The sequence below is a fragment of the Macaca thibetana genome, chromosome 20, assembly GCF_024542745.1.
Source record: "Macaca thibetana thibetana isolate TM-01 chromosome 20, ASM2454274v1, whole genome shotgun sequence".
NCBI lineage: Eukaryota > Metazoa > Chordata > Mammalia > Primates > Cercopithecidae > Macaca > Macaca thibetana.
In genome coordinates this window covers 62,759,043-62,775,029 of record NC_065597.1, presented here as the reverse complement: position 1 = coordinate 62,775,029, position 15,987 = coordinate 62,759,043, and the positions used below count along the sequence as shown (strand labels likewise).

The window sequence follows — 15,987 nt, the reverse complement described above, 5'->3', positions numbered from 1 at the left end:
TGCATTAAAGTAGGCTGTACCACTGTAGAGAAATAAGCACTAACTTGTGTAATGTCTCAAAGACAGTTGACATTTGTTTCTTGCTCATGTGGCACTTCAAGGCACGTGTTCTTGGTTGGTAAACAGCTTTTCCCGATGTGATAATTCATGACCCAGCCTCCTTTTGGTATGTAACCCTACCATCCCTTGGGGTAAAGGTTCACAAACTTTCTTTGAGTTCATGGTACCTCTAATGTCTTTGTGATGTTTTCCATAGCACCCTCTGCTAAAGAAATCACTTATTTTTATTTATTTAGACAAGATCTCATTCTGTTGGCCAGGCTGGAGTGCAGTGGCGTGATCATGGCTCATGGAAATTTCTACTTTCCTGGCTCACGTGATCCTCCCGCCTCGGCCTCCTGAGTAGCTAGGATTATAGGCATGGGCCCCCATGCTCGACTAATTTTAATTTTTGCTTTTTTTTTTTTTGTAGAGATGAGGTCTCACTGTATTGCCAAGGCTTAAAATAACTTATTTTTAAGTAGTTAGATTCAAACAACTTAATGAGTATTTATGTCTGTAACAACTCAGTGCCTACATTGATCTTCATAAAGTACAGTTGATCCTCATTATTCATGGTAGATATATTTTCTACGGTCACCACAAACACTGAGTTAGCAAATCCCTAACCATTGCTCTTAGAGGAAATACAGGGTTGGGTTCCTGTGAGCCCTTAGTCCCTACATTTTTGTCAACCAGTCAATACATAACCTGTATTTTGATGTATTTCATGTGTGTTTCTGTTTAAAGACACCTTATTTGGTATACATTATTGGTTCATTAACACTGAACTCACAGTCAGTAGCACTATAACTCATGCCTGGAGGAAGCTTACCTAACCTGTATTTTCTTTATAAGGCACATCACAGCCTTCTCATGCTTAGGAACACTAGACTAGACAGCCCTGCAGCACTACACGTGGGGGCTGCTTTAAACAGTGAAATCACCAACAGGAAGAACAAAAATGGAAAAAACCTGGCACTAAATAGTCCATGAAAAGGACACTTGTTTACAGTTTGAGAGCTGAAACAAGGAGGCAGAGGGACACCTTGTTTGACCTTGGCTGACAATGGGCACATTGTGTGGTTCAGACTTTTTCAGACTGCTCTGCACATGTTCATAGATGACTTTGAAAACACGAGAGTATTGATTTGGGGTTTATGAATAAATTTTGGTGAGTAGGTGAATTCACAAATACAGACTCTGTAGATAATGAGAATCTACTATACTTGGTTTTTATCTTAACAACTGCCAAATACTCAGCTTTGCAAAGATATGACATCATTGAAAAGAACATAGTGATTAATGTGAAGCCCTGAATTACCTTGAGCTAGCAGGTTGCATGGGGCCTGATAGATGTTGCTGTGTATCCCCCCAAAACCTAAAATATCCTATGGCACCAGGGTGAGTTTGTGGTGATGCCTCGACAGGGTATGTTGACATGTAGTTTGGGAACTGTGGTATTAGTGCCTCAAGGTTACCTTCCCACAGCCAGCAGGAAGATGAACATGGAGGATATACTCCTGCTTCCCGCAATGTCCTTTCCCGCAAGTGTCCAATATCACTTTCTCTCACATTCCATTGGCCAGAACTAGTCACATGGCCACACAGAGGGCAATGGAAGCTGGGAAATGTAGTTATTCAGCTATGTGCATGGGAAAAAGAGAAATGGGTTTTGGTAAACAGCCTAAACAGTCTGCCATTATCTTGAATTTCTCATCTATTGGGAATAACAATTTGACTCCCTTATATTTATTTCTCTATCACTATAAGTCTTTTTTATGCATAAGTGTCATTTAATTCTCATGGCTGTTCTATGAATTAGGAACATTTAGCATTCACGTCAAAGGTTTAGAGTCAGATGTCCCTGAAACCAAATTCAGGTCCCTTGAGTTCTAGCTTGGTGACTGGGGACAAGCTGCTTCAATTCTCTGGGCCTGATTTCCCCATCTCTAAAATGGGATAACAAAGCCTGAGTTGGAGATTCTTATGCAGGTGATTTATTAAGGGAGCTGCCCTTTGGGAGAAACTGTGAGGAAATAAGGAAAGCAAGGATAGGGAAGGGGAGACTAAACAATGATGTGGTTTTAGGTGGAGACTAGCCTCAGACTGATCCTGTGCACAGTTCTGGAGTGTAAATTGCATCTCAGAGTTTGTTCCACCTTGAGGAAAGGAACCAAACTCTTATCTTTATGTCAGTTGGTCACTGGCTCTGGGCTACTGCAGATTGGGAGGAGAAACTCCCTGGAATGTCTGAACAGGGTGGCTCCGATGGCCCCAAGGACGATTGCAGGTGTCAGCCTGTAGCAGAAGCATCCACATCCACAGGCAGAAGGGGTCCCCAGGAGCCTGATGGGGCACTGACAGTGTCTGATAAGAGGGCTACAGGGGGTGACGCATGGGGATGGCTTCCCAGAGTGCCTGGTGCATGGTAAGCATTCAAGAATGAGCAGCTGCCATAATGATTGTTAGGACTCTTATTTACCCTCTTGGCATCTAAACTCAGACACTTGGAACAAGCTGTATAAGACTGAGAGGCTACAATTTCAAAAATAAAGCTTGTTCCTGGACAGCTGGGAGATGAAAATAGCCAGAGAGGGGTCAGGCAACTGCCCTCATCTTGGGCTGGTTCTTTCTTTCTTTCTTTGAGATGGAGTCTCACTCTGTCACCCAGGTTGGAGTACAGTGGCGTGATCTTGGCTCACTGCAACCTCCACATCCCAGGTTCAAGCAATTCTCCTGCCTCACCCTTCGAAGTAGCTGGGACTACAGGCACCCACCACCATGCCTGACTAATTTTTGTATTTTTAGTAGAGTTGGGGTTTCACCATGTTGGCCAGGCTAGTTTCAAACTCCTGACATCAGATGATCTGCCTGCCTTGGCCTCCCAAAGTGCTGGGATTACAGGCGTGAGCCACCGTGCCTAGCCAGTGGCTTCTTTTTGAGATGCAACTTTCTTGTTGACTTGTGGCACAGACTCCAGATGGCCACAATAATTAGGGGCTGGCAGGGTCCACGGACCTGCTCCTCCCTCTCCTCCCCTGGCTGGCGTATCCTGAGATTCCTTTGACTAAGGATGGGGGGAGCCTTCTGTTACTCCTGATGTTTCTTCCCCTCTCCTGAGACCTCCTGGGATACATTTACCTAGACCTTTGGTTCTGAATGTTGAGTTCACAAATAATCTCCTCTAGAGAATTTAAAATTGCAATGCCCCAAACTAATCTATGGTAGAAAAAAAATCAAACAGTGGTTGATTCTAGGGAACGGGGATGCAGATTGAATGAGGAATGACATAAAAGCCTTCTGGACTGATGCGAATGTTCTATATCTTGATATGCAATGTTATACTCATGTATATGCAACGTTAAACTCATAAAATAGTATTCCTAAGATTTGTGTCTTACATTCTCAATAAATTTTACCACTGAAGAAAAGAATGTAAACAGGTATTGAACGCTAGTTAACGAAACGATAAGCATGCTGACATACTTAAGGGAAAATACACTGATGTCTGCAATTTACTTTGAAATGCATAAAAAATCAATATGGGTTGATGAGTGGGTAGAAGGGAGAGTAGATGAATAAATAGGTGATAAAAAATAATAAAATGTTAAATGTAAAAATTAGGTCATGTGTATTGAGTGTTTGCTGTAAAAACCTTTCAACTGTTATATAAGCTTAAAAATTTCATGTAAAAATGTTGGAAAAATTAAATACCAATGCCCAGAAAAATTGATTTAATTGGCCTGGAATAGGGCCTGGCATCAGTGCTTGATAAAACTCCCTGGTGATTGAAAACACTCACCTGACTTACAGCAATAACATTTGTGCCTTATAAAATGCCTATGATATGCCAGGACCTTTACATAAAAGATCTCATTTAGTTCTCACAAAAGTCTGGATGATCAGAGAGGTGTCACGTGTTTAATGTCACATGGCTACTAACTGGCAGAGACAGGCTGGTAAACACCACACTCTAAATCCCTAAACAGTGACCTTTTATTGATCCCTTAACATGTGCCAGGCATGGTAATAAAAGCCTGCAGAATTTCACTGCTTGTCCCTGCAACCATCCTAGGAGTTAGTCATGATTGTCCTCGTTGTCCACAAGCGACGGCTCCAGGAAGTTAAGTCGCATAATCAGTTATTTATTTAATTCATAAAACTTGATGTGCCACACACTGTGCTAAGATCTGGCATTGCAATGTGAGACAGTCATTGGCTACTGTCTTTTTTTGTTTTTGTTTTTTGAGACAGTCTCACTCTGTTGCCCAGGCTGCAGTGCAATGGTGTGATCTCGGCTCACTGCAGCCTCCACCCCCAGGGCTCAAGCAATTCTCCTGCCTCAGCCTCCCGAGTAGCTGAGATTACAGATGGGCACCACCACACCGGGCTAATTTTTGTATTTTTCATAGAGATGAGGTTTCCTGGTGTTGGCCAGGCTGGTCTGGGACTCCTGACCTCAGGTGATCTGCTCGCCTTGCCCTCCCAAAGTGTTAGGATTACAGGTGTGAGCCACCGTGCCCAGCCAGTTCCTATCTTCATGGAGCTTGCTAGAGTAGAAAGTTAGGCTCAAAGTTGCATTGTCAAGCAAGTATTTAATTACAATAATGCTTTATGCTGCAGAAATAGAATTAGAGGTTGCTATGAATGCATCTAAGAGGGACACGAGGCTGAACATTAGAGATGGGAAGGCCATCAAAAAAAAGCTTCCTTAAGATGATATCCTGAGCTGAAACCTGAAGGAATAATAGGCGTTGGCAAGGGGAGCACATTCCATTTGGAGGGAACAACATGTGCAGAAACTTCAAAATGGGAAATATTTCAGGGGAAAGAAGGCCAGTGTGGCTGACACAGAGTGAGAGAGAGGAGGGTTGGTGCAAAATGGTCTAGAGCAGTAGGCAAGGGTCAGACTCTGCAGGTCTTGTACGCCATGGGAGTGACTTGGGACCTCAGCCCTAAGTCACTGGGGAACCATGGACGTGTTTCAAGGCAAGGGGAAAACATGATCTATTTTTCTCCAGGTTATATAAGTTAGAAAATGGCCAAGTCCAGATTTAGACCTGGATCTCTCTGCCCTCAGAGACTTTGTTCTACTCTCCTACACTGTTTTCCTAAGCTCGCCGGGATTCCAAACTTTTCAAATGCTGGTGTATTTCCAAGAATTAGTTGTTTTGGCCATGTGCAAAAACTCAACCTGCTCAGTGGGCATGAAAAGTTCCATTATAGGGCAGAGGACATAAAAGCTACTTGCAACCACCACTAACAACAACAAATAATGATAAGTTACAGGCTGGGCCGGTGACTCATGCCTGTAATCCCAGCATTTTGGGAGGCCGAAGTGGGTGGATCACCTAAGGTCAGGAGTTCCAGACCAGCCTGACTAGTATGGTGAAACCATATCTCTACTAAAAATACAAAAATTAGCCAGGCATGGTGGTGTGTGTCTGTAATCCCAGCTACTCAGGAGGCTGAGCCAGGAGAATCGCTTGAAGCCAGGAGGCGGAGGTTGCAGTGAGCTGAGATCACGCCGCTGCACTCCAACCTGGGTGACAGAGTGAGACTCTGTCTCAAAATAATAATAATAATGATTAATAATAATAATAAGTTACAACATTCGTAATATTCTGGGTGACAGGACTAATTAATGAGCCTAGGACAAGCTATGTGTTGGGGGTGCTTTCTTTACAACTTCTATTACAGAGATGTCCTGGGTGAACCAATGTGTTGGGTCCAGCAAGAAATAGAGAAGGGAGAGGATGTCAGGGTGGAGGCAGTTGGCAGATTCTTTACACTCCACTTTCTACCTGTTTAGGAGGTGTTTGAGGACTGCAGGGGGCAAGAGGTGGATCTCTTCTTTAAGCCTACCTCAAAGGGGATATAGGGAAAAGTCTGACTTTTAACAGATCTGGAAATGTCCCTAGTGACTAACTTGTCCATTTTACTGGGATCCAAAAAAACGGACATGATGTAGTCAAGCCTCAATAGTGAGCCTGTGGCAGCGGAGGAACTAGAATTCAGGTTGCTTGAGGGCCAGATCAGTGTGTTAAATATCTCCAAAGTCAGAGCTAGAAGCATAGCCAATGGTGAGGCCACAGAAGTGGGCAGGATCGATTCATGCTCTCTTTTTGAGTGAAGGTAAGGAGTTTTGATTTTATTCTAAAAGTGCTAGGAAGCCATTGGAAGGCTTTAAGCGAGGGAATGATTTGATCAGATTTACATTTTACAAAGAGATCTCTTGATGCTTGGTCTAGGGTGGACTGGTGAATTCATCTGTGTGGGACATAATGATGATTGAGCCCAGGGTGGGATAGACAAGATGGTGAAAAAGAAACAGGGTCCGCTAGGTGCGTTGGCTTACGCCTGTAATCCCAGCATTTTGGGAGGCTGAGGCGGGCAGATCACCTGAGGTGAGAAGTTCAAGACCAGCCTGACCAACATGGTGAAACCCTGTCTCTACTAAAAATACAAAAAAATTAGCTGAATGCGGTGGTGGGCACCTGTAATCCCAGATACTTTGGAGGCTGAGGCAGGAGAATTGCTTGAACCCGGGAAGTGGAGGTTGCAGTGAGCCGAGATCATGTCACTACACTCCAGCCTGGGTGACAAGAGTAAGACGTAAGACTCCATCAACAGAGAGGGGGAGAGAGAGGGGGAGAGAGAGAGAGAGAAGAGGAGGGAGGGGAGGGGAAGGGAGGAGAGGGGAGGGGAGGGGAGGAGAGGAGAGGAGAGGGGGGGGGGAGGAGAGGAGAGGAGAGGAGAGAGGAGAGGAGAGGAGAGGAGAGGAGAGGAGAGGAGAGGAGAAACAGGGCCAAGAAATGTATAACTGCAATCCATAGAACCTGGCTATATGCTTTAGTTATGAGGGTGGGAGATAGAGGGGTCAAGAATGTCTCCTGGATCTCTGGGTTAGGCAATGAAGACTGTTGGAGAGCAGGTGCCATTCCTGAGATGACGGTGACTGGTGTGTGGAGTTGGTGGAGGGAAGAGTGTATCACTAAGCTCAATTTGAGGTACTGTGAAGTTTGGGATGTTTGGGAGACATCCAAACAGAGAAGCCAAGTCAGTGTTAGATATGAGTATGGAGTTCTGAAGAGAGATTACTCCTGGAGATTTAAATTTGAGACTTTTGGAGGGTGATAAGACTGATGAGATCAGCTGCTACGGAAATATAGAAGATGCTGGGGTATGAGTGAAGGGCAACCAACATTTATGAGGCACCTACTGTGTGCCAGGTCATTTTGCAAACACCATATGGATGGATGCTCATTTTACCTATGAGGAAAATGAGGCTCAGAGAAGTTAAATAATTTGCTCAAGGTCACACAGTCAGTAAGTGATGGCAGAGGTGGGATTTACATCCGGAGTTTTCTTCCTTTTGCTTCTAGAAAGCAAGCTTCTCTTGCTTACTGGTTCCCATGAGGGTCCTTGGATTGACTCTTACCAGGAAAATATGGGTACTTTCTCATCCCTGCCTCTATCACTCAGGCCAGTGGGACCTTCTGATTGGCCAGGTCTGGGACATGTGCCAACCCACCAATCCCTGAAACTGGGCATCAGTATTGACCTTGCCCAACCACATGGCTGGAGAGTAGGGGAGTAGACGTGGGAGTGAATATTGGCGAGGGTAAAGAGAGGTGTTCACAACAGACAGACACTTTGCTCCTTGGACATCAACATTCTAGGGGCTGCTGCCTGCTAAGAAAGGCATTGCAGCCACATGGCGGTTCTTGGGTGCCCTCGGCGTATGAGCAGGGGAAGGTCTGAAGCAGTGGGAGGCTCTTATTTCGGAGAGTTGAGCACAGAATGTTGGAGTCCTTTTCGATTGCAAAGTCACCCACAAAGGCATGTGTGTCCCTGCAGCTTGGGCTACAGATGGGCAGTGAAGCATGCGCGCACGCACACACACACGCGCACACTCTGAGAGACTGACTTCAGACGAGCTTTTATTAGCTAACATATCATCTGTGCAAAGAAGAGACTCACATGTGAGCATTTGCATGATTTGAAGGAGAGAAAAATATGCCTGCCAGATTCTTTTCTTCCGCCCCAAAGGAAGGGGCCAGAGTGACCTCAGCAACCTGGGTGGCTGCAGTTTCTCTAAGCACCCCTTCCTTGTCTTCTAAATCTGAAACAGGACAGGTCAAATCAGGAGCGATGGGCAGCGGGGAAAGAGTCTAGGGGGAGGAGAAGGGTCTCCATCCCCTGCCACCTATCAACATGCCAGCCAACCTGTGACAGTATTTATCAAGCACGTTCTCTGTCTCTCCAACTTGTGACTGAGGACAAAGAGGATGCCAGTGAAGCAAGACACAGAGACTCTGTCTCCAAGGACATTGCAAGTCACCTGGGGACTTCATTTATTCACTTATTCATCAGATGTTATCTATCTTGTTCGTTATTGTATTGCCAGAATCTTGCACAATGCCTGGCTCACAATAGGTGCTTAGCAAATATTTGCTGGATGGACAAGTGAGCGAAGAAATGAGAAAATGAACTGTATTAGACATTATGATAACAAGACTGTGAATCTGCCTTGAGAAGTTCACAGCTGATTAGGGGGAAATGGACACCCATCACTGATTCTCTTGTACCCTCCTGCAGCCTGCCTGGCTACACCTTGTGTTTGACACCATTGTCCACTCTCTGATCACTGAAGTTCACCCCCATCCCCCACCCTTGGTTTTCATGCTCTACTTTCTGTGCTGTTTCTCTTCAACCTCTCTGACCATTCAGCTCAGGCTCCTTCTCTCTAACCTGTCCCTAACTGTGGGTATCTTCAGCTCTCTTTTGGTCACCCTCCACACCTTCTGCATACCTGCTGCCTCAGGGTCCTATCAATGCTGTTGAGCCCCCAAATTATTCACTTGTTAAATGAATAATTCTGTAGATATCCATGGATTCTATTCATGTGCCAGTCTCTTCTAGATACTAGAGATAATACAACGTATAACACGGACTAACTCGTTGTTCTCTAGGAACTTCAACCTCCCACTGTAAACTCTCTTGCTTGACCTCTGGACTTGACATTCTGTTAGAAGTCCAAAGGGACATTCATTATCTCCCACTCTGGACCTCCCTTTCTCCTGTGTTATAAGGCTCAGGAGATGGCTCTTCCTAATATCTAGTTTCCCAAACCAGAGATGGGGAACTCACCTTAGGCTCCTCCCTCTTTCCCAACCTCCCACCCCCAATAGGTCCCTAGTCCTGAAGTTTCCATATCTCACACATCTCTTACAGCCTCTTTTTCCCCACCCTCTTTGCACAAGTGCTCTTTACTTCTTGGCTGTGGCCGCCATATTGGTCTCCCTTCCAACTTATCTCTCCCCTGCAACTTACCTCTCCCCTGCCACCAGAGGAATCTAGGATCCCAACCACTCACATTTTTCCATTGCTGAAAAGCCTGAGGGCCTCCCATGATCCTAGGGTGAGAACTCAAGCCTTTTTATACAACCTACAGGGCCCATCATGAACCATCCCTCTCTAACTCCCCAGCCTCAATTCTCACATGGCCCATGCAGATCTGCTCACCGTTCCTTCAGCATACCTGCCTATGTCAGCCTGAAACCCTTTGCTTATGCCTGTCTTTCTTCTATGCAGCTGTTTCTTATATTCTCTTGTGTAGAACTGGCCTCTTCCACCCTCACACCCCTCTTGTGCCCTGTCATCTCTCTCTGCTCCTGCACTTGTTTACATTCCTTCTTTTTTTTATCCTACAATGGAAGGGGCAGGGTTTTAGTATTCCCAGGGCCTTGCACTTGTAGGTGACTATAGTGGACACTATTGGTGCTCTACCTTATTTCTTCTACTCTCCTACACCAGCTGCAGGCTTTCTACTGCAAGCCTCTGTGACTCTCTGCCTGACGGTTTTCTTCAGCCATAAGAGCTTGTTTGGGATATGAATGGGGAATAATGGAAGCGCCAGGGAGTTAATGCTCTAGGGAACATTGGTGAGTAAATAACAGGTTAAAAATATGTCAAATAAGAATAGACATTGGTGGATTAATAGCCTGGCACCCTTACTCCTTGGCTGGGATGACTCTGAGATTTTTTTTTACACCCTCTTCCAGAGGTCCACAATGTGAATGTGTCCCGTTGTGACAGTGGTAACATGTTCATGAATACACTCTTCCCCCACATCACCACATCCCCACTCCTAACCTGGGGCTTCCTGGGATCATCTCCAAAATAAACCATTGCACTCAAATCTTTGTCTCAAAGTCTGCTTCTGTGGGAACCCAACTAAGACAGTGTCTGATATGGTTTGGCCCTCAGTCCCCAGCCAAATCTCATCTTGAATTGTAATCCTCACGTGTTGAGGGAGGGACCTGGTAGGAGGTAATTGGATCATGGGGCCAGTTTCCCCCATGCTGTCCTCATGATAGTGAGTGAGTTCTCACGAGATCTGGTTGTTTGATAAGTGTCTGGTGCTTCCCCCTTCTCCTCTCTCTCTCTCTCTTTTTGTCTCTCTCTCACCCCCTCTCCTGGCACCTTGTAAGATGTGCCTTGCTTCCCCTTTGCTTTCCACCATGACTGTAAGTTTCCTGAGGCCTTTCCAGCCATACAGAACTGTCCGTCAATTAAAACTTTTGTCTTCATAAATTACCCAGTCTTAAGTATGTCTTTATAGCAATGTGAGAACAGACTAATCCAGTGCCTTAAGAAATGTTTGATGACTGACTAACTGAGTGTAATACAATGAATATACAATATCCATAAAACAGTAGGTGGGCAACATAAGATAGCTTACAAGCAAGAATCCACAGTTCCAAAGCCTTTGTCAACCAGGGGAGAAGGACTCCATAGGGGATGGAGAGTGACAAAAGCTAGCACTTCATGAACATTTGTTATGTTCTAGACTCTGTTCTAAGAGAGAGAGTGTGTGTGTGTTTCTTTTTTTTAATTTAAACATCTCAACAACTCCTGGCGGGCCCTGTTTTGAACCGGATTTACAAACAAGGAAGTAAAGTGGGGCACAGAAAGTTTAAGCACAGGTTTTCTTAGCTGTACGCGGAGGAGCTGGGAGTCGTCGACTCCAGGCAGTCTGGCTTTGAGCTGGGTTCAGAACCACTGTGGCTTGTAGAGGTGGTGAGATTTGATCCAGGTCTTGAATGACTGGAAGGGATTGGGAAGGACATTCAGGAAGGTGGGTCAGCCGGAGCAAAGGCACGGAGATGAGAATGCACATGCCTTGCTCAGGATCATAGCCTTAGGAGGCATCTTGATTTTCAGGAAGGTCTCCATTCTGGAATTATCTCATTTCCTCCTCCATTTCCCCTGCCCTTCCTCACTTCTTTTCAACACTCTGGGGATGTGGGGAAGGTGAAAGGGCCAATAGCCAGAACCAGAAGCCTCTGAGAAATCTGGCTGCAGCTACTACAGTGGCAGATTCTCTTTTGTAGCTTTACTGATTTGTAGTCAGGGTTTGCAAGAGTCTCAAACACACACTAAAACTTAGATTCAAAAATCACAGGATCCCAGAAGCCTCATATCCAAGGCTGCAAACTCAAATGCCTGCAAGGGTCAAGCAGCCAAGGAGAGCAGTGAAAAACCCAGATATGGGACGATCAACAGCTCTGCAGATGCCCTGCCTGGAGGAGGCAGTACCCAGCTGCAGCCCATCATGGCCTGGTGGGAGTGAGGGCTTGGCATTGCCTGTTTTTCCTTTTTATGAAAAAAATAGAAGGCCAGGCATAGTGGCTCACACCTGTAATCCCAGCACTTTGGGAGGCTGAGGCAGGAGGATCACTTGAGGTCAGGAGTTTGACACCAGCCTGGGTAATATAGAGAGATCCAGCTCTACAGTCAAATAAAAATAATAATAATACTAAAAAAATTAGCTGGTTGTGGTAGTATACACTTGTGGTCCCAGCTACTTAGGAGGCTGAGGCAGGAGGGTCGCTTGAGCCCAGGAGGTTGAGACTGCAGCAAGCTATGATTGTGCCTCTGCATTCAGCCTGGGTGACAGAGCAAAATCTTGTCTCAAAAAAAGAAAAAAAATGAGAAGCCAGAACTCCAATTTTAAAAAGATGAAACCTTCCAAATTTTAAATACTGGCAATAAATTAATTAAAAAATAAAACCTCTTTGCAGGTTGGCATTAAGGACATCAAACAAAATCATTAATGGTTCAAATTGGTTCCTGAGTCCGCATGTTAAGACCTCTTGCCCCCAGACAATAGGATATTGTACTTAAACCAACAGTATCTTGGACTTAGAGAATCGTAGCTTTAGAATCATTAGTGTCATAGATTCTTAGACTTAAAACCGTCTCTTAGGATACTTGACATGTTGAATCATGAAAATAATAGACATAGAATTTTAGCTGAGATCTCAGGTATGTAGAATCATAAAAGCAGACAATCAGAATCAGCAGCATTATAGGTCTTTTTCTCATTAACCTTTAAAATCTTAGCATCAAGTACTACTGGAATCAGAATTCCTCTGCATTGAGTATCTGGCTTTTGGAAAATGCTGGTTAAATAATGGTTGGGTGTGGTGGCTCATGACTGTAATCCCAGCACTTTGGGAAGCCGAGGCAGGCAGACCACCTGAAGTCAGGAGTTCGAGACCACTCTGGCCAACAGGATGAAACCCCGTCTCTACTAAAAATACAAAAATTAGCCAGGCATGGTGGCAGGTGCCTATAATCCCAGCTACTTGGGAGGCTGAGGCACAATAATTGCTTGAATCCAGGAAGTAGAGGTTGTAGTAAGCCAAGATTGTGCCACAGCACTCCAGCCTGGGCGACAAAGTGAGACTCTGTCTCAAATTAAAAAAAAAAAAAGCTAGTTAAACAAATATTCTTGTCAAGTTTCTGAATGGGATCCTTCCTCTCCGATATTCTTGCTAATATCTTCCACAAATATTTTTATTGAGCAGCTAGTACAGGCAGCAGTGAACCAGAGAGACAAAGAGCCTGTTGTAATGGAGTTTACATTCTTGCGCAGGTGGGCAAGCGGTAAACACACACGAAAGATGATTTTAGACAGTGAACCTTTCTTTTTTTTTTTTTTTGATTTCTTAAAAAATAAATTTTGTGTATATTTAAGGGATAAAACATGATGTTATGGGATGCATGTAGATAGTAAAATAGTTACTATAGTGAAGCAAATTCACATAGCCATCATCTCATATTAGGACTCATTTTTTTTTCTCGCAAGAGCAGATAGATATATATAATAAATCTCATTTAGCACAAATCCCCAATACACTACACTGTTAGTAACCACAGTCCTCATGTTTAGATCTCTAGACTTGTTCATCCTACATATCTGCTATTTTGTATCCTTCACCCACATCTCCTCATTTCCTCCTCCCATCCATCCCTGGTAACCTCTATCTCTGTATATTTGACTTTTTTTTTTTTTTTTTGAGATGGAGTCTTGCTCTGTCACACAGGCTGGAGTGCAGTGGCATGATTGTGGCTCACTGCAAGCTCCGCCTCCCGGGTTCATGCCATTCTCCTGCCTCAGCCTCCCAAGTAGCTGGGACTACAGGCGCCCAAAAATTAGCCACGCCCGGCTAATTTTTTGCATTTTTAGTAGAGACGGAGTTTCACTGTGTTAGCCAGGATGGTCTCGATCTCCTGACCTTGTGATCCACCCGCCTCGGCCTCCCAAAGTGCTGAGATTACAGGCGTGAGCCACTACGCCCGGCCTTTGACTTTTTTTTTTCTCTTTTTTGAGGAGGAGTCTTGCTCTGTTGCCCAGGCTGGAGTGCAGTGGCATGATCTCGACTCACTGCAACCTCCGTTTCCCAGGTTCAAGCGATTCTCATACCTCAGCCTCCTGAGTAGCTGGAACTATAGGCATGTGCCACCATGCCTGGTTAATTTTTGTATTTTTAGTAGAGGCAGGGTTTTGCCATATTGACCAGGCTAGTCTCAAACCCCTGACCTCATGTGATCCACCCACCTTGGTCTCCTAAAGAGCTGGAATTACAGGTGTGAACTACTATGCCCAGCCCTGTTTTTTCCTTCTTTTTAAAGATTCTACATATAAGTGAGATCACACAATATTTGTCTTTCTGTGTCTGGCTTATTTCACTTAGAGAGTGAACATTTCTAAGGAGAAATGACACAGAATAATATTACAGAGAATGACCCTGGGGTGAGAAGGTGGGGCTACCTTAGGTGTTCAGGTGGCCCTCTCTGCAGAAGTGACCTGGGAGAGGAGAATGGAATGATGAGGAGGAATCAGCCATGGGAAGATTTGGGGGAAGAGAGTTCCGGACAGAGGGAACAGCGAGTGCAAGGGCCCTGAGGTCAGGCTGAGCTTGTATGATGGAGGTGTAGGAAGACCCCCAGCGTGGCCTTAGCACAGGGACTGGGGAGGGAGAGTGTGGGGGATGAGACCAAACAACTGGACAAGGATGCACACGCTTTTCATTTCAAATAAATAATGAGAAACTTCTGGTACCCTGGTACGAAACAAGTTACCCTCTACACGTTGCCGGGAAGTGTTTTAGATGAAACAATGAGGTCACAGAGAAGGAGGTGGGGCTTAGTTAGGGCTGCCTTTAGCCACAGCATCATAAAGGGCCTGCAGGGGAACTTCCTCAATGCTTTTGTAAGCATTCTGCTTGATACTTACATTGCTTGCCCATCACTGCTGCCTTGCCGCCCCTCCTCCCTAGTCCTGTAGTGCTGGGTCCTGTGTCTCTATCAGCCAGCCACGGCCAGACAGGGAGGAGAGACAACTTTCAAAAGGGTGTGTGAGTGCTGTGACAGCCTCTGTGCTTGCCATCTCCATGGTACCCAGGCAGGGGGACAATCTAATTAGGCTATTTTCAGCATCCCAGAGGGAGGGGGGTGGCAGGAGACAGGGAGAAGGGGACCTGCCTCTCCTGCTGCCTGTCTCTCTCTCTCTCCCTTTCTGAAGCTATTATTGATTAAGCAGTTAGAGGCCAAGAAAGCAGGACCTTTCCATGATCTGTGCTAGGATCAGAGGAGTCTTTCTGGCAACTTGGTGGGCCTTGTGAACAGCATCAGGGACCCTGGGGCTGGAAGGCTTCCCAGTGCTCGGTGCTAATGAGCTCTGGAGCCTACAGCTTTGACCAGAATCACGTCCTCTGCGGGCTGTTTGTCCTCTGCTGGGGCTAGCTGCCACCAGCTTCCTCTGAAATGATGGGCCCAGAGTCAAGGATGCTGATAGCCCTTTGTTTCTTAGCCTGGGGCCTGTCCTGGCTTTAGAGGTGTTTGCCTGTGATATTCAGAGATTGGCGGGGAGAAACTGAACTTTCATCTGCCTGGAGCACATGGCTAGTGGCTCCTGGAGGGGACTTATGGGTTATCAATGGAACCACACTTGACTCTAAGTTCCGCGTGGCTAGGGATCACGTTCAGTTTGCTCACCCCATGGCCTAGAGTCTAGACTTCCTTCATGCTAAACAGTTATTCATCAAATATCCTGTTATAAACCTGTAAGAAGGGTGTCGCCTAAAGGGTCTTCTCTTTTAACCCATGAGGCAGAACTGTCACATCCCTTCACTGGCCACTGCTTTGCCCAGGTGTGCTAGATCTAGAGGTTAATGTGGTCAAACAAGGCTGGAAAATAATCAATACCTTCAAAGCCCTTGCCACGTTTAGGAACTGTGTCAGGAGATGCACCGGCATCATAAGAACTCGCTGAGACAGGCAAATCCTGCAAGACTATTATCCCCATTTCACAGATGAGGAAACCGAGGCAGAGAGAGGTTAAAGCAATGTGCCCAAGACAACACAGTTGGTGTCGGAGTTGAGATTAAAACCCAGGTGTGCCTGAATCCAGAGCCGTCCTCCCAGGTAACACATTTACGTGGGATTCTCAGCTTCAGGACTCACATTAACAGGTTAATGTGAGTTATAAATCTCAAAGAAAGGGCATTTCGTAAAATCATTCGACCCTTCCCTTTTTGTTTTTTCTGAGCCCACTTGTTAACGTCTTCTGACGGCAGTTTGGGAAGGGCT

At 45.4% G+C, this 15,987-nt stretch overlaps 1 protein-coding gene and 1 long non-coding RNA gene across 4 annotated transcripts in view; both read left to right on the top strand.

The window, feature by feature from the left end:
• The window catches only part of SHISA9 (shisa family member 9), a 339,509-nt gene that overhangs the window by 98,461 nt on the left and 225,061 nt on the right, over nt 1-15,987 (top strand). The gene's annotated exons all lie outside the window — the stretch shown is intronic.
• The window catches only part of LOC126944551 (uncharacterized), a 57,864-nt gene continuing 56,469 nt past the window's right edge, over nt 14,593-15,987 (top strand). For both annotated transcript variants that reach the window (XR_007722100.1, XR_007722099.1), the window contains exons 1-2: nt 14,593-14,749; nt 15,711-15,822. This is a non-coding gene — a long non-coding RNA (uncharacterized LOC126944551). The remainder of the gene's footprint in view (nt 14,750-15,710; nt 15,823-15,987) is intronic.